Genomic DNA, 19,202 nt, shown 5'->3' on the forward strand with positions numbered 1-19,202 from the left:
TCATCTTTTCAGTTTTTCCAGTCAATTGAAGTCCCCATGATGCACATAACTTCCAGTTAATTCCAAGCATCTCTGAAAAATCTTGAGCTATTTTTGAAACAAAGGCACTGCCATTATTGCTTTGATTGGAGAATGGGATCTGAAAACTGGGTATTATTTCCTTTAACAAAACTTTTGTGGCTTCAGTTGCTCTTTCAGTGCAGGTAGGGAAGGATTCTACCCACCCTGAAAAATGTGTCAACCAATACTAGAAGATAACAGAAGTTCCTAGCTGCTTGGGACATCACTGTAAAGTCTATTTGCCAGTCCTTTTCAGATGAAAAACTTCAAGCTTGCATGCTTTGGGTTATTTTTATGACATAAAACACATTTATCCATTATTTTATGAATTGCTGCTTGAATTTTTTAAATGAATTTTTAAAATTAAAGTTAATAGATCACACAGAACATTACATGAAAAAAATGTAAGAGGTTCCCACATAACCCACTCCACACCATCAGTTTGTAAATTGTATTTTTTGAAGATACATACATCACAAAAAATGTTACATTAAAAAACACATGAGGTTCTTGCATATACCCCATCCCCCACCACACTCCTCCCCCATCAACAACCTCCCCTATCATTGTGGTCCTATTCTATGTCCTCTAATCCATGTTGCAAAGGCCTCTTTCCATAGTGGATTCTTTGGTGCAAATATGATAGCACAGGTTCAATTTTTTTTTCTGGTAACCAAACTTGTCCTGATTCTGATTGCAACCATCCTTCTTATGACTTGACATTAAATCCCCATTTTCTAGCTCTGTCTAAATTTTTTGTTTCATAGGATAGGGTAAATAAGGAGAAGTCCAAAGTCCACATAAGAGCAAAGTCTCTCATGTCCTGAACTTGGAGCTGTGTCTGGGCAGCCTTTTATGCTGCCAAATCAGCTTTAGTATTCCCTTTTGCTAAATACCTGTCAGACCTTTGGTGCCTGGGGCAGTGCATTACTGCAACTTCTACAGGCAGAAATACAGCTTCTAGTAGGTCTCTGTAGTAATATAGTCTCAGGACATGTAATCTCTTTATTATTTGTGATCAAAAGCCCTTTCCTTCCAAATTTCACCATGGACATCTACTATGGAAAAATCATATTAAAGTCCCTGTAAATATTTTCTTTCTTACCTTGCCTGATAACCAAGGCTCAGGTCACAGAAATAAGTTTAGCCTTTTGGGCTGATGTACCTGGTGGCAGGGTTTGAACTCTAGCACCTCTGTTAAGGTCACCACAGTATCCAGCTCATCAACATTCACTATCCATAAAACTGTTCCCATCCATCAACAACTCCAAGTCAGTTTCTTTTAAAGAAATGTCCCCCATGTCTGATCAACTAGAGAACACCTCCTCAATTACCTGTCTACAGGTCTGCTGGATTCTGATAAAAACATAGCTGTGTTTAGAACCATAGAACTTGAGAAAGTATACTTTGGGATTGCCCAACAATAAAGCCTGATATTTTCCTAGGCTGCTGGCAGTCAGTCAGTAGCTATCCTTTTGCTCAAGTAGGGAAAGCACACTATGTGGGATGTTCACTGAAACTTCCTCACCCCAGGTAAATGTTGCAGCTTCCTGGAGAATATCACCAGTGGCAGCCACAGCCCAAAGGCAAGGTTGTAACCCTGCATTACCAAGTACAGTTTCTTTGAGAAATATGCCAGAGGCCTTTAATGCTCCCCCAACGTTTGTATGAAAACATCAAGCCCTATTCCTTGCCTTTCCTGTACAAACTGGTTAAAAATGTTTACATATGTCAGGCATTCCCAACACTGGAACAAAGTTCAGCTTTCCATTAATCCTGGTAAAAGAGTTGATCGCATTCTCCAGTCCACTCTAGAGCTTCTCTTTCTGAGTCCTGCACAACATTATACAAGGGTTGGGCAATGAGTTCAAATTTGGGGATCCATATGCAACAGAAACCCATCATTTCCAAAAACCTAATAATTGCCTGTTTGTCTTAGGGGGGCCCACATTCACCAGGGCTTGGTAACTCTCAGGCAGTTGGGTCCTCTGGCCCTTGGAGAACAAATGCCCGTGGTATTTGATGCGGGAGTTAGTAATTTCAGTCATCTTCTGAGATATCTTGTATTACATGGAGTTAGAAAACTTAAAGTTCTAATAGCATTTGTATCTGAATCTTCTGCAGTTTCACTTGCCATTAGTATGCCATCTACATATTGGAGTAAGATGCCTCAACGTAATTGCAAACCATGAAAATCTTTGGTTAAGATTTCCTCTAAAAATGTGGGGACATTCGTAAGCCCTTGTGGTAAAACAGTTCATGTAAGTTCTTTAGTTTTCATATATGGGTCTTCCCATTCAAAGAAAATATTTCCTGTGACTCAATAGTCATGAGTATACAAAAAAAGTCATCTTTTAAGTGCAATACAGAGAACCATTTAAAATTTCCAGTTAAAGTGGTTAACAAGGTGTAGCAAAGATTAGGCACAGCTGGGTAAATGTCTTTTAAAGTCCTGTTTATAGCTCTTACAGTTCTGGATGAACCTGTATTCACTACAAGTGCCAGGCTTCAGGTCTCAGAGTACGGATGTATTATGTGGATACTAAGAAGACCTAATAAGACCAGCTCCTTTTAATGTCTCTATTACTGGTTTAATACCTCTCCTAGCCTGAAAAGATATTGATGTACCTCGGGTTGATTTGCTCCTGTTTTGAGTTCCACATGTAACAGGGAGACTCACATTTTTCCCTGGGATACCAACTGACCATAACTCAGAGGTGATTTGTTCCAAAATGTGGGCTGGTACGGGGTCCTTTTTAGGTTCTTAGGTTGGAAGGCAGCTTGCAAATGCAGTCCTCTGCCAGGGTGGTACTGGAATTTTCACCTCTGTGTCTAAAAACATAACTTGACCGTTTAATTTGGCCAATAATTCTCTTCCCAATAGTGCTTGAGGACATTCACACACATAAAAAAAAATTTAAAAAACTTGATGCTGTAAATATTCCTTTCAAATTTTGAAATCTAAGGACTGTAAAATCACTCTAGGTATGCTCTGTTTACTCCAGTTACCATTATCTGCTAGTTTGTTTTGTGGCTAATTGCTAATTAAGTGCTGAATAGGCTGAACTTATATCAATAAGAAAGTCCATCAGATACTTCCCACATTTACTTTTTTTTAATTAAATTGTTTTCTTTTAAAGACACATAAATCATAAATAATGTTCACCATTAAAAAATATAAGAGGTTCCCACATACCACAGCCCCCACCCCCTATACCTCCCATATCAACTGGACATTATATAGCCTGCCATTTAGTTTTACCTGAAGTTCTTGGTGGGAGATGGAAACGGCAGGCCAAAGTGCTGCCAATATCCTCAGTTCTTTCTAATCAAAATCCTCTTACCTTATCCCATGGGCCATTATTTCTATTTTGCTTTGCTCCTTTTACTTTTTTTAAACAATTCAAGGCATTATTTTCTCCAGTGTCCCTTTTTCCTACAATAAGCACACTATTGTTTAGTATGCCTACCACCTTCCTTCTTAAATCCCTTACCTCACTCTCCTTTTGGTGTGTTTCCACTCAGAGCAGTTGCTAACAATGCAGTCTGCTGCTCTAGCTGTTGCTTCTGGCCTTATTTTTAGTTGCTGTATACTTTGAAGGCAACATCTATTAGCATGGCCATAGGCATTGAAAGGCCACTTTCTATTTTCTGCAATTTATGATGGATGTCTGGAGTACTTTGACTAAAGAAGGTCATATTAATAATCCTAGAATCCTCAAACTTCTCTGGATCTATATCCATGTATCTGTGGGATACCTTGAAAATTCTTTCCTAAAAAGCTGAATGACTATCATTAGATTCCCAATGTACTCCTTGTATTTTATTTAGAGATTTTTGCTTTGGGGTTCCACTCTTTAAAGCAACAAAAATGCATACCTAATAATCATCCAGATGGGTGCACTCCATGGGTTTGTTTGGGTCCCAGTAGGATCCAGAATCCATGTCTCCTGGGGCAGCAAAAACAGGGTTCTGTGAGGCTGCTTCCCTCAGGTGCTCAGATTCTTGTCTATCCTTATCCAGAACCATCTATCTTTCCTCTGGAGTCAATAAAACTTTCAATGCCTGAATATCTGCCCAATTAGGTGTATAGGAGGCAAAGATAGATAGAAACATCCTTAATTTTTCAGGATCTTCTCTATAGCCAGGGTTGCTATTTTTCCAATTTATTAAATCAGAGATTGAGAATGGGGCATGTACCAGCATGAATCCTTGAGACCATACTTGATATCCATTCCAAAATGGACTTGGTGCATTGAAAATTGCCCTACTCCAAAAGTGGCTGTTCTCTGACCAAATTGTATACCACTATGGATGTGGGATGGAAAAGCCATTCCCCAGCTGTACCTTCTCCTCGATCATGAGGAGATTCTGGAGGGGCATCAGGAACTACCATCAAAACCATAGGAGTGATGGAGGAGGGAACAGAATATCATCTAAGGGGTCCTCTTCCTCAGCTGCTAGAGGCTGTCAAGGCACTTTCTTTTGGCTCTTTAAAACTAGGAATTTACATTTTTCTAAGGCTTCATGGACATTATACAACCCCAAGAAAATTTGAACATAAGTATCTCATCCCCTTTATGATTTTTCTTATGATACAAACCTAATTGGAAAACAGTATTAAAATTGACAGTTCCATTCTTTAGCTGTCATCCACTTTTTTTTTTTCTTGTGGCCAGGCATCATTACAATAGAAAATCAATTTCTTTATCTTTTGGAGTCCCTGCTAATTTTTGTCCAATTGTCAAAAAACACAACCTGTAGGAAACACAGCTGGCATATCTAAGAATTTCCCATGAGTAGGCAACACAAAAAGAAGTAACAAAGAGCATCGAGAATAGGAGCTCCTCAAAACCAATAGGATCTCCAACTTCAAAGCAAAAATGTGATTTCAAAACCAATAGGTGAACCCCAAATCTGAGATCATGGATAACTGAACTCAAATACACCAGATCTGTATTCACAAGCTCAGATCAATTAAAAATTCAACAATCCTCTTGGAATGAGCAGATTGAGAGAGCCAATCTAACAATCTCAACATTAACAGACCAACAAAACCAATCCAACAGTCTCCTTGACAAAAGCAGACTGACAAAATTACATAAGCACAGATCAGGACAGAACAAAGAATTTCACACACAGCACAGGGAAAAAACCCAGTTTCAAAGGCACCTTCACATAAAGCATCCAGTGTCTACCTATGGCAGAAAACTCTCTGAGAACTACCAGCTTTGGTCCTCCATGGAAATCCCAGGGCAGCTCGTAGGCACAGAGCTAAGAGATGCAGGGAAGTCCCTCAACTAACAATACATGGATCCTGGCTACTCTAGAGGACTGTATGCCAGAGTGCAACTCCTGCCTGGCTCACCAAATTGTTACAATAAGCATGTCTATTTCCAAAAGAAGGGACCTCCTAATTCAGCACCACAAAGGAGAAACACATCTCTCAGTGAGAAGATGAGTTATTGAGTGCACAACCAAGGAAGTGGGGAAATCCTCCGCAAACCTGTTCAAAGTGAAATTAGGAGCTATGTTTTTTTAATAGACTAAACAAGAAAAGGGGTAAGAGAAAAGAAAAATGAGTAAAAAATTAAAAAAAAAAAACAACAAGAAGTGATGCCATAGGTCTTGTGAGGAAGTAACATACAATTTTCAGTCCTGCATTGTCTCAAGCATGTTCAACTTGTCTTTGGTTTCAGAAGCTAATAAAGCACAGTTTGGTAATGTGCGAACAGCCTGGGGATATTAAGCTTTTTGGTTTTGAGAAAAGTTACAGATTTACTGGGCCATAAGCTGCTCCTTACACCATTCTTTCAGGTTTTGCTTTGAGACATTATCTAATTACAGTAAGCAAAACTGAGATCTGGTTAATATTTTTTAGGGACCTTAGTGCAAATAGTAGACCACTAAAATTAGATTAAGAGAAAACCAGTGCAATTAGTGCATTAGAGTTTTCAGATCTGGTTAAGTGAAGAAGATTTTAGAATTTTCCAGCTATCACAAGTAAGTAGTAACATCTCTTCTGTTTTATGGTCATGGCAGATGGAGTTCAGTGCCATGTCAGTTGACCCTTCTTTGGAGTTGGTGTTTCTGCGTGATGGAGCTGAACTCAGATGTGATCTCTTTTCATAAGCCTTTCCTGTTACTTTACCAGAATTGTAATTGGTGCTAGGGTTTAATATATGCGCAGGGGATCTGAATCTCTGGACTGACCATATGATAGCCAGGCCCTGAGCCTCGACAGACTTCAGCTCCTACACTCTGGTTTATTGGACTTACCCCACTCAGCTAACATGGAGTTGAAGAAGGCCAACCACCACACCATGGAGCCAAGAATGCCTACAACTGAAAGCAGGAGGAATTTAAGCCCCCTCTTGACATAGATTTGGAATGGACACAACTAATCCAAGGTCCACAGGATGGAGGAATAGAATATGGATTAGAGAGGACTTGCTGATATTCTATTCATGAACTATTGTGATTAGTAATCAAAGAAAATGTGGCATTGTTGTGGAGAAAGTGGCCATGGTGGCTGCTGGGTGTGGGGAATGGGAGGAAGAGATGAGATGTGGAGGCGTTTTTGGTACTTGGAGTTGTCCTGGGTGGTGCTGCAGGGACAATTACTGGACGTTGTAGGTCCTCCCATGGCCCACTGGATGGGACGTGGGAGAGTGTGGACTATGATGTGGACCATTGACCATGAGGTGCAGCGATGCTCAGAGATGTATTCACCAAATGCAATGAATGTCTCATGATGATGGAGGAGAATGTTGCTATGGGGGGAGTAATGGGGTGAGGGGGGTGGGCGGTACATGGGGACCTCATATTTTTTGAATGTAATACTAAAAAAATGAATAAAGAAAATAAAAGAACACATAGCGAATGGACAACTGGGCAGGGACAGAAATAAATAAATGAATAAAAACAAATCTTTAAAAAAAACACAACAGAATATCACTTCCTCCTTGCTTGCCTTCAAAGAGCATGTGATGCCCCATCTCTCATTTTTACTGGACCTGTGGTTGGTGCTGCAGTTGGTGTATACTCAGGAGACCTGAATCTCTGGACTTCTATGTGACAGCCAGATCCTGAACCTCAGCAGACTTGCAACCCCTACCCTCTGGTTTATTGGACTTACCCCAGACAGCTAAGAGGGATATGAAGAAGGTCAACCACCACACCAGGCATCCCAAAGTGCCTACAATTGCAAGCAGGAGAACTGCATCCATCACTTATTTGGAATCTAAGCCCCCCTTGATTTAGAGGTGGAGTGGACATAACCATCCCGGAGTCCACATTATGGAGGAATAGAGTGTAATGACTGATAGTCTACTATGGGATTATTGTGATTAGTAAGGGAAGAAATTGTAGCATTGATGTGGAGAAAGTGGCCACGGTAGCTGCTGAGGGTAGGGAGAGGGAAGAAGAGATATGATGTGGGAGCCTTTTCAGGACTTGGAGTTGCCCTGGGTGGTACTGCAGGGACAGATGCTGGGCATTGTATGTCCTGCCATGGCCCACTGGGTGCACTGGGGGAGAGTGTAAACTGCAATGTAAACCATTATCCATGTGGTGCAGCAGTGCTCCAAAACATATTCACCAAATGCAATGAATGTGCCATGATGTTGAAAAAGGTTGTTGATGTGGGAGGAGTGGGATGAGGGGATGAGGGGTATATGGGAACCTCATATTTTTTTTAATGTAACATTAAAAAAATAAAGAAAAAACAACAACAACAACAACAACAACAACAAACCCACAAAGAGCATGTGTGAAGTCAAAGCCGCTGAGAAAAAATTAAGATGTGTCCCTTGGGATCTCTGAGAGCGAACAGTAGAGGAACCACCGATCTCAAGAGGAAACCCCTTCCAAGACTCTTTTGCACATAGCTCAGAGTTGCTGCCCCCATAGCAATGGGTCCTGAGCACTCTTCTGCAGAGGGAGCACTCCCTCCCCCAGTTGAGAAAGTTTGTGTCTGGGCTCACACTGACTTCCTCTCACTGTGTCTCTTGCACAATAATACATGGCTGTGTCAACTGCAGTTGCAGACTTCAGCTCCAGGAAGAACTGGTTCTTAAATGTGTCTCTGGAAATGGTCGCTCGATGCTGGAGAGAAGGGTTGTAATATAAGCTCCCATCATATCTGATGCAACCAATCCACTCAAGACCCATCTCTATGGACTGACGAAGCCAGCTCCAGCAGAAATTACTGGCGATGGAGTAATCTGAAACAGTGCAGATGAGTGAGATTGTCTCCAATGGATTTACGAGTGCAGGTCTTGATTCCTGCAGCTGCACTTCAGACAGAACCCCTAAGGACAAGGAAAAGCAACCTCTGTTAGTCATCTGCAGTCACAAGATCCTCCTAGGTCCAAATCTGATATCTGAGACACACACACCTTGGGGAGGTCCCACCAGATAGAGAAGAAGAACCAATAACCTCATATTCTACACCACAATTCTGCCTTCCTCAGTGATGCCCAACCCTATCTGAGGAGACAGATGCTAGCTCCCATGGCCCAAGAGCAGAAATTTAACTTTGAGCTTAAGAACATTTGCATGCTGGAGAGCCTGATCTTATAAGGGGAGAGAGACTGAGGTCAGGCTTCCTCGGGTCCTTCTGGGACACCTGTTCTCTTGGGGCCTGGTTTCTTCTGAATTCACCAGGAGTCTGAGTCTGCAGTGGACAGGTACTGTACTTGGTCTATTGTACATGTTGAAATCCAGATCAAAATATGACCTCGAATTTCTGAAACCAGAGCTACTTTCCTTCAAGCCCTGCATTCCTCATTCTCTTCCATACCCCAGTAAAACTCATGTTCTTACATAAGTTTGAGTCCATCCTGGGCTCCAGGACATCCTATGATTTTGTGATTGTTGAAAATTTCTTGTAATGTAAACGTAAGTGAGAAAAACAGTCATCCTCACTTCCCCCCACAACCCCAAAATCATCTTTTATTCTTTGTACACTGATACTTTTTTGTTCTTCCCACAACGTCCTTGGGAATTTGTACTAAGCAATGATCTTAATATACTTACACTTCCACATCATATATCATTCCACCATTCTTAGCTCCCAATGTCATGGAACAGGCCCAGCTAGTTCAATGGTTTCCACTGGTCAGAGAACTTCAGGAGTCAGTAACACCTGGAGAAGCTGGATTTTGTGTCTCAGGAAGGATAAGATCTCCACTCTGCAGTGGCTCAGAGTCAGGAATCTGGGAAAGAAATACTGTGGAGATTACACTTAAGAATAGTCAGAAATTACGGGACACTGTAGATCCCCCCAGGGCCCACTGGATGGAACGTGAGAGAGTCTGGGCTATGATGTGGACCATTGACTATGGGGTGCAGTGATGCTCAGAGATGAACTTACCAGGTGCAATGGATGTATCACGATGATGGGAGAGAGTGTTGCTGTGGGGGGAGTGGGGGGCGGGGGCGGTGGGGTTGAATGGGACCTCATATTTTTTTTAATGTAATTTAAAAATAATAATAATAAATAAATAAAAAATAAATAAATAGTATAAAGCTGTTTTTCCCTAAAATTGAAAAAAAAAATATTCACAGATAAACAGAAATTAAAAGAGTATTCCAACAAGAACCCTGCCCTTCAAGAAATACTAAAGGGAGTTCTGCAGGAAAAAAGAAAAAAAACAGGAGAAGCAAAGTTGGAGGAAAGTATAAGAGCAACAAAAGAGATGAAAAAAAAGAGAATGAAAGAAAATAGACAAAATATGACAAACACAAGTCCAAACAAAATATGGCTAACATAAATAATTCCTTCAAAGTAATAATACTGAACATCAATGTATTAAACTCACATGTCAAAAGATTCAGACTGGGAGACTGGATAAGAAAATATGCCCCATCTATATGCAGTCTACAAGAAACAGATCTTAGACCCAGGGATTCAAGGAGTTTGAAAGTGAATGGCTGGAAAACAATCTTACAAGCAAACAATAACCAAAAAAAGGCAGGAGTAGCTATATTAATAACAGAGAAAACAGACTTTAAATGTGAAACAATTGTGAGAGACAAAGGATACTATATATTAGTGAAAGGGATAATCTTTCAAGAAGAATGAACAATCATAAATATTTATGTTCCTTACAAGGGAGCCTCCAAATACGTGAGGCAAGCACTGGAAAAAATAAGTGAAAGAATAGATGCCTCTACAGTTATAGTGGGAGACTTTAATATACCACTATCGACTTTGGAAAGAACATCTCAAAAGAGAATCAATAAAGAAAAAAAAATTTAGCAGTATATTAGAGGAGCTGGATCTAATAGACATATACAGATCATTACACCCCAATACAGCACGATATACATTTTCTCACGTGCACATGGATCATTCTCTAAGATAGACAATATGCTAGGTCACAAAGAATGGCTCAATGAATTCAGAAAGATCAAAATCATACAAAATAACATCTCTGACCACAGTGGAGTGAAACTGGAAATCTTCAAGGGCCAGCGGGCCAGATTTCACTCCAAGATGTGGAAACTAAACAGCACACTCTTGGAAAAATAGTGGGTCAAGGAGGAAATCTCAAAAGAAATTGATAACTACCTTGAAACTAATGAAAATGATAACACAACATACCAAAACTTATGGGATACAGCAAAAGCAATACTGAGAGAGAAATTTATAGCCATAAATTCATACATCAAAAAAGAAGAAAGAGCAAAAATTGAAGAACTAAATGCACATTTGTAGGAATTAGTAAAAAAATAACAACAAAGTAACCCCACAGAAAGAAGAAAGAAAGAACAAAGATAAGAGCAGAACTAAATGAAATAAAAAATAAGAAAGCACTTGAAAAGATAAACAAAACCAAGAGCTGATTCTTTAGATCAGTAAAATTGACAAACTCTTAGCTAGACTAACAAAAAAATAAAAGAGAGAGGATGTAAATACACAAAATAAGAAATGAGAAAGGAGATATCACCACTGACTCCACAGAAATAAAGACTATCATTACAGGATACTTTGAAAAATTATATTCCAAAAAAAAAAAAAATGACAACTCAGAGGAAATGGACAAATTCCTGGAAACACAAAAAAAGCCTATATTGATGAAAGAAGAAATTGCTGATCTCAACAAACCAATCACAAATAAGGAGGTAGAATCAGTCATTAAACTGAGAAGAGCCCAGGGCCAGATGGTTTCACACATGAATTCCACAAAACATTCTGGAAAGAACTAACACCAATCTTGCTGAAGTTCTTCCAAAAAAATGAAACTGAAGGAACATTACCTAACTCATTCTATGATGCGAACATTATCCTGGTAACAAGGCCAAACTAAGACATCACAAGAAAGGAAAATTACAGACCAATTTCTCTAATGAACCTAGACATAAATATCCTCAACAAAAATACTTGCTAACTGTATTCAACAACACATTAAACAAATTATACACCATGACCAAGTGGGATTCATTCTGGGTATGCAAGGATGTTTCAACATAAGAAAACCAATCAATGTAATACACCATATAAACAGATTGAAGGGAAAAAATTGCATGATTATATCTATAGATGCAGAAAAAGCATTTGACAAAATACAGCATAATTTCTTGATAAAAACACTGCAAAAGATCGGAATACAAGGAAATTTTCTGAACATGATAGAGTGTATATATGAAAAACCCACAGCCCACATCGTTTACAATGGTGAAATCCTAAAATCCTTCCCTCTAAGATCAGGAACAAGACAAGGATGCCCACTCTCAACTCTTCTGTTTAACATTGTCTTAAAAGTACTTGCTCGAGCACTGAGGCAAGAACCAGATATAAAAGGCATAAACCCGGAGAGGTCTACAACAAAGCTTCTAGAACTCATAAATGGGTTTAGTAAAGTCACAAGTTTGAAGGTCAATGCGCAAAAATCAGTAGCATTTCTGTATACAAATAATGCTCAAGCTCAGGATGAAATCAAGAAACAAATTTAGAATAGTCAATAAAAAATTCAAATACCTAGGAATAAATTTAACTGAAGAGGTAAAGAACTTATACACAGAGAACTGCACAACACTGTTCAAGGAAATCAAAGGAGACCTAAATAAATGGAAGGATATTCCCTGTTCATGGATAGGAAGACTAAATATTATTAAGATGTCTATCCTTCCAAAACTGATCACACAATCAATGCAATTCCAATAAACATCAACACAGCATTCTTGAAGGAAATAGAAAAACTAGCTATGAAATTTATTTGGAAAGGAAAGAGACCCTGAATAGCCAAAGACATGTTGAAAAGGAAAAACGAAATTGGAGGAATCACACTACCTGACTTCAAAACATACTACAGAGTTACAGTAGTGAAAACAGCATGGTATTGGCACAAGGAGAGACACACAGACCAATGGAATCAAATTGAGAGTTCTGACATAGATCCTCATATAAATAGTCATATAATATTTGACAAAGCCACCAAACCCTCTCAACTGGGAGAAAATGGCCTATTCAGCAAATGGTGCCTGGAGAACTGGATATCCATATGTAAAAGAATGAAAGAGGATTACCATCTCACACCTTATACAAAAATCAACTCAAGATGGATCAAAGACCTAAATATAAGAGTCAAGACCATAAAGACTTTGGAAAGCAGTGTAGGGAAGCATATACAAGACCATGTAATAGGAAAAGTCTTCATGAACTTCACCCCAAAAGTACGATTAGTAAAAGAACAAATAGATAAATGGGACTTCCTCAAAAGAAAAGTCATCTGCACCTTAAAGGAGCTTGTCAAGAAAGTGTGGAAGCCTACACAATGGGAGAAAATATTTGGTAACCATATATCTGAGAGGAGACTTATAACCTGCATATATAAAGAATGCCTATATTTTGAAAATAGAAAGACAAACAACCCACTTAAAAATGGGAAAAAGATTTAAACAGACACTTCTCCAAGAAGTAATACAAATGGCTAAAAAGCACATGAAAAAATGCTCCAAATCACTAGCTATTAAGGAAAATGCAAATCCGAAATCAGTATCTCAGTGTAAAACAATGAGATACCATCTTACTCCCATAAGATTAGCGGCTATGAAAAAAAAACAAAAACAGAAGACTAAAAATGATGGAGAGGATGTGGAGAGATGGGAACACTCATCCCCTACTGGTGGGAATGCAGAAGAATCCAGCCATTATGGAGGACAGTTTGGCCGTATCTCAAAAAACTACCTATAGATTTGCCATATGACCCAGCAATGATCTGAAAACAAGGACACAAATTGTTATATGCACACCAATGTTCCTAGCAGCATTATTCACAATTTCCAAAAGTTGGAATCAACCCAAATGTCCATCAACAGATGAATGGATAAATAAAATGTGGTATATACATACAATGGAATACTACTCAGTTTTAAGAATGAATATACTACAAACATACATGATAATATGGATGAATCTTGAGATCCTTATGTTAAGTGAAGCAACCCAGGCATTGAAGGAGAAATACTACATAACCTCAATGATATGAAATAAGTGAACCAAGCTTCCTCAGAGAGCTAGAGACTGGATGATAGGATTAAAGGAAATTGGGGGGTAGAGGAAGGATGTAAGCTGACACTTACATGGATGAAATCTATGATAAACTGGAGGTAAGTATTTGTAAAATGAGGGGATAAAATGGGGGAAAAAGGTTACCTTTCAGTGAGGCTTTGTGGGCTTGAACGGGGCTAGGGGTGGGAGGATGGGTAATATTGCCCAAGAAATTGGGGGAGGGTGGACAGCATATGAACATAGGAGATTGTCAGGTATTTGGTTGAGAGTATAATGGGGGAGGGGAAACTTTTTCAAAAATATAATAAGGAACGTTACCTGCTTAAGATGCTTAAAGGGACTAATCTGATGCAGGACAGGCTCCTAGGAAGTGGGTGAGTGCTCATTTTGCCATAATGGGTTATATCATTGGATAGATACCCATATAATGACAGTGAAGGTATAAACACATCGAGGGGTGGACTGATGTTCTCAAATAGAGGGAATTTTATCTCTCGAGAGAAATGGTGGCTCCCAATGCATCAGGGCAGTTGAACATGTCAAGCCCTCAACTGCAACGGTTTGCTCGGTCGGTAGAGCTGGGGTCTGGCTGCGGACAAGGGGTCGGTCCCGCTTGGGATGAGGGGTCGGTCCCACTTGGGACGAGGGGTCGGTCCGGCAGCAGATGAGGGATCGGTCTCACAAGGGGTTGTGCAGTTCGGCTGATGGGGTCGCCCGGCGAAGCCGGCGACGAAGGGGTGCCCGGAGAAGCAGGCGACGAACTGGGGACATGGGAGGCCAGGCCCTTGTCGGGGGCTCTCAGGACTGGAGGGCGCACGGCAAAAGAACTACCGTGGAGACGAGGTAAACACGCAAGTCCACTTTATTGAGGGAGAGGCAACAGTTTTATAGGGGCTGGGGAAGGCTGATTGGTTGAAGCCATGCCCTGTTCTGATTGGTTGCCGGCGAAAGGTCAGTGGGCGGTACTGGACGGGGGAGGGGTGGTGGTTAGGGATTGGCTGTCGCTGTTGCTGGGGGAAGGGGCAGGGTTTAGGGATTGGTGGCTGCTGTTGCTGGGGTGGAGGGTAGACTTGAGTTCCCCGCCCACGCCTGGCTGTTGCTGCTGTCGGGGGAGGGGAAAAGGGCAGACTGGATTTTTCCGCCCACACCTGGCTGTTGCTGCTGTCAGGGGAGGGGAAAGGGCAGACTTGATTTTTCCACCCACAACTGGCTGTTGCTGCTGTCGGGGGAGGGGAAAAGGGCAGACTGGATTTCTCCGCCCACGCCTGGCTGTTGCTGCTGTCAGGGGAGGGGAAAAGAGCAGACTGGAATTTTCCGCCCTGCGCCTGCGCAGGGAGAAAGAAGAAGAAGGGTGCCGCCCCACAGGCATCGTGTGGCGCCATCCGGGAGGAGGGGCGGCCGCGGAAGCATGGCTGCCGAGAAGGGGAGACCCGAGGGCACTCTGCGCCCATGCCGAGCTTCCTTCAGGGGTGGCGGTGAGTCCGACCAGCCACCCTATTATGGGGGCAGTGGCTTGGCCTACCGCAGCCGCTTCCCCGCCGGGCCAGCAAACCACTCTTCAGCCTGAGGGGTGACCGCACTCAACACTGTTGCAAGTATCTCTGAACATGGCCCTTCAAGCAATGAAGATTGACTATCGCTGTGGGCCCTAAGGGAAGGGGGAAAGAGGTATTGAATAGATGGAACCAATGAAACTGTGTGGGCAATAGAAGTGTTGCACAATTTTACTCAAGGATAGATATAAGACATGTTAAATTACACCAAAAATGTATAGGGGCTGATAGCCTAAAATGTAAACCATAATGTAAAACATAAGATAACTAAAAATTTAGAAAATTGTTTAGTCTAAAATATAAACCACAATGTAAACACAAATGTTACCTTGTTTGAAAGCTATTGTCTCAATATCTGTACATCAGTTTCAGTAAATATAGTCTGAATATGTAAAAAGATTATCACTGTGGAAGGAAAAGGTTTTATGTTGGATATGTCAGAGTACTGTACATTGTATATATGAATTACTGTGATCTAAAACTTTTGTGAAGATAAGCTTAATAGTTAGAAACAAAGGAAAAGTTAGTACATAGACACTGAGGAAAAGATGGAAGTAGTTGCCTTGCCAATTTGCATACAGGGCAACACTTATTGCAGTGATGGAAGGCAAAACATCAAAAACAAATCTTTTGCATTTAATTTTTTGATACTCCAATTTATTTTTACCTTATTTTTTCTAAATTAATATGTATTCTATATCTAACCTTTAAACTCAACACTATATTCCGTTTTACTATTAATGGAACCTGTCAATATATTGGGCTTCACTTTTGAAAAAGTTTTGGATCACAGAGAGGTTCAACAATGGCAGGGGAGGAATACTGGTATGGGATGTTATTGACAGGGGACACATGGTTGGCAGGGAGTTCTAGAGGGCATATATCCAGAGTACATAAAAATGTTTGGATATTTTCATAGTGGATACAATTAAAAACAACAACTGAGGGAGTGCTGAGTTCCTAGCTAGGTGAGCTCTATCACAGTCCCTAAAGGAACAGCAACAATCCCCAAAGTAAAAAGGCAAAGACCAAAAAAGAATGAAGGTCCAACAATGACCCTTTGGTACTAATGGCTATGCTTGTTAGCCTGTGCACCTGAAATAAGAACAAGGCTAGAGCTGCAGGGTGCCTAAGAGTTACCTCCTGAGAGCCTTCGTGTTGCTCAAATGTGGCCAGTCTCGAAGCCAAATGCATTGTCTTCCCCCCAGTGTGGGACATGACTCCCGGGAATGAGCCTCCCTGGTGCTAAGCAATTACTACCAAGTACCAGCTGATGATGTAACTAGAAAATGACCTTGAATAAAAGGGTCAACTCAGACCAGCAGAATATCTCAATCTACATATACTACCAGGAGTTAAAAATGTTTTTTGACCTGAATAAAAGGGAGAAATGGAAAGGAAAAATGAGTTTATATAGCTATGAGTCTCCAAAAAGAGCTGGGAAGTTATCAGAGGGTTTGCCCTTATCCATACCTCAGCAGAGTCCCAGAGACAGATAAAATAGATACAACCCCAGGTATTGGTTCTTCTGAGGGCTACAGAGACCCACAGGTTCAGTGCCATGTCAGTTGGCCCTACTTTGGAGTTTGTGTTTCTGTGTGATGGAGCTGGACTCAGATGTGATCTTTTTCACAAGCCTCTCCTGTTACTTTTACTGGAACTGTAGTTGGTGCTGGGGTTTATTGTATACCCAGGGGACCCTAATCTCTGAACTGACCATGTGATAGCCAGGCTGGGAGCCCTAACAGATTTGAAACTCCAACACTCTGGTTTATTGGACTTACCCCACTCAGCTAACATGGAGGTGAGGAAGGTCAACCACCACACAGGGAGCCAAGAGTGCCTGCAATTGAAAGCAGGAGAATTGCCTCCAGCATCCATGTGGAATCTAAGCTCCCTCTTTTTTCAAAAAAAAATTATTTATTTATTTATTTATTTATTTATTTCCCTTTCCCCCTTCATCCCGCTTGTCTGATCTCTGTGTCTATACACTGTGTCTTCTTTGTCCACTTCTTCTGTTGTTGTCAGCAGCATGGGAATCTGTGTTTCTTTTTGTTGCGTCATATGTTGTGTTAGCTCTCCAGGTGTGCAACACAATTCCTGGGCAGACTGCACTTTCTTTTATGCTGGGCGGCTCTCCTTACGGGGTGCACTTCTTGAGCGTGGGGCTCCCCTACAAGGGCAACACCCCTTTGTGGCATGGCACTCCTTGTGCACATCAGCACTGCGCATGTCTAAGCCACCTCTTGATATAGATGTGGAGTGGACACAACCATTCCAAGGTCCACAGGATGGAAATAGAGTATGGATTAGAGTGGACTTACTGATATTGTATTCATTAACTATTGTGATTAGTAATCGAAGAGAATGTGGCATTGGTGTGGAGAAAGTGGCCATGGTGGCTGCTGGGGATAGGAAGTGGGAGGAAGAGATGAGATGTGGAGGCATTTTCTGGACTTGGAGTTGTCCTGGTTGATGCTGCAGGGACAGTTACAGGACATTGTATGTCCTGCCATGACCCACTGGATTGACTGGGGGAGAGTGTAAATGGCAATGTAAACCATCATCCATGTGGTGCAGCAGTGCTCCAAAATAAATTCACCAAATGCAGTGAATGTGCCACAATGATGAAAGACGTTGTTGATGTGGGAAGAGTAAGGTGAGGGAGGTCAGGAATATATGTAGTCTTCTTATATTTTTTTTAATGTAACATTTCAAAACAATAAAGAGAGAGAGAAAAAAAAAAAAGAAGTCTTGTGACTAGGGAACTGTCCTGAGTGACATCGCAATGACAGGTCAGTCTCTTATAAATCTTGTCATATCCTACAGAATTGTGTGTAAGAGAACATAAACTACAATGTCAACTTTAATCCATGCTTAGTGCAATGCTTCAAAATGCATTCATCAATTGCAATGAATTTATTTCAGTAGTAAAGATTGTTGTTAATGTGGGAAAATGTGGGAATTGGGAGCAGGGCATATGGGAACCCCTTATATTTTTATGTGACATTTGCATAATCTAACTATCTTTAAAAATATAAAAAATAGAAAATGTATAAAAAGATAAAAATAATAAAATATCCTGTGAGAGAACTCCATTTTTAAAAAATTTTGTGTGACTTTTCCTAAAAAAAATCCCATTTATTATACTTCAACTAAATTTACTGGTTAATTTACTGTGAAATGACAATATTGAAAATATCCACCTAGAACTTGATAACTTTCCAGTTACTCAAGTTTTCATTTTTTTTCCTTTAGTGAGGTTTTTGTTCCTTTTTAATAAAAGACATATATTTCTTATAAGATATGTACTTAATACTAAAGATTTTGTTGTTATTTCCAAAAGTTTCATTTAATTCTATAATATTTCCTACTTCATCATTACTCTGTTTAAGAATGTGTTCTGTTCTTCATTGTACCTCTTGTGTTTTTCCATTTAGATGAAAATGAAATCTATTAGGTTTTGCAATTGATTCTCTTGATTTTCTAGATAGATAAGCATACCCTGTACAAATAGGGATAATATGCTATTTAATTTCCAACATTAACATTTACTCTTTTTTTTTTCCTGGAAAAAAAAAGTCAGAATCCATGTCCCAGGCAATTACACAGTCATGGTAGACTGGTATAGAAGTGTTGAGATGAAATTGGAGAGATTAAGTATGTAGCCAGATTTTGCCTAGGTTCTTGACTATGCAGCAGAAATGAAGTTCAAGAGCATGTCAGGTTAGTTAGGCCAGTAATTTATTAAGGTAGGGAAAGGAAGAGAAATGGGAGAAAATAGCAACTCCTGGGTACCAGGGAGAGAGGAATGGTCTGACACATGATAAAGTGGGCCATTTTACATATTGCAATTTTCCATTATAGATTATAAATCCCTGAATTTACTTGAGTATTGATCCAGGTGGGGGAGAGGAAGCCAGAATAAGGCATCAATAGGCCCTGAGAGAGAAAAAAGGCAAGAGAGACCAAAACGTCTTTGCACTTGTTTTTTAAACAGTTAAATATTCCACCACTTTGCTAATGGCATGGAAGAAGTCCCAGCTGTTTGATTGACTACTCCACCCATC

The sequence above is a fragment of the Dasypus novemcinctus genome, chromosome 19 (assembly GCF_030445035.2).
Source record: "Dasypus novemcinctus isolate mDasNov1 chromosome 19, mDasNov1.1.hap2, whole genome shotgun sequence".
Classification (NCBI taxonomy): domain Eukaryota; kingdom Metazoa; phylum Chordata; class Mammalia; order Cingulata; family Dasypodidae; genus Dasypus; species Dasypus novemcinctus.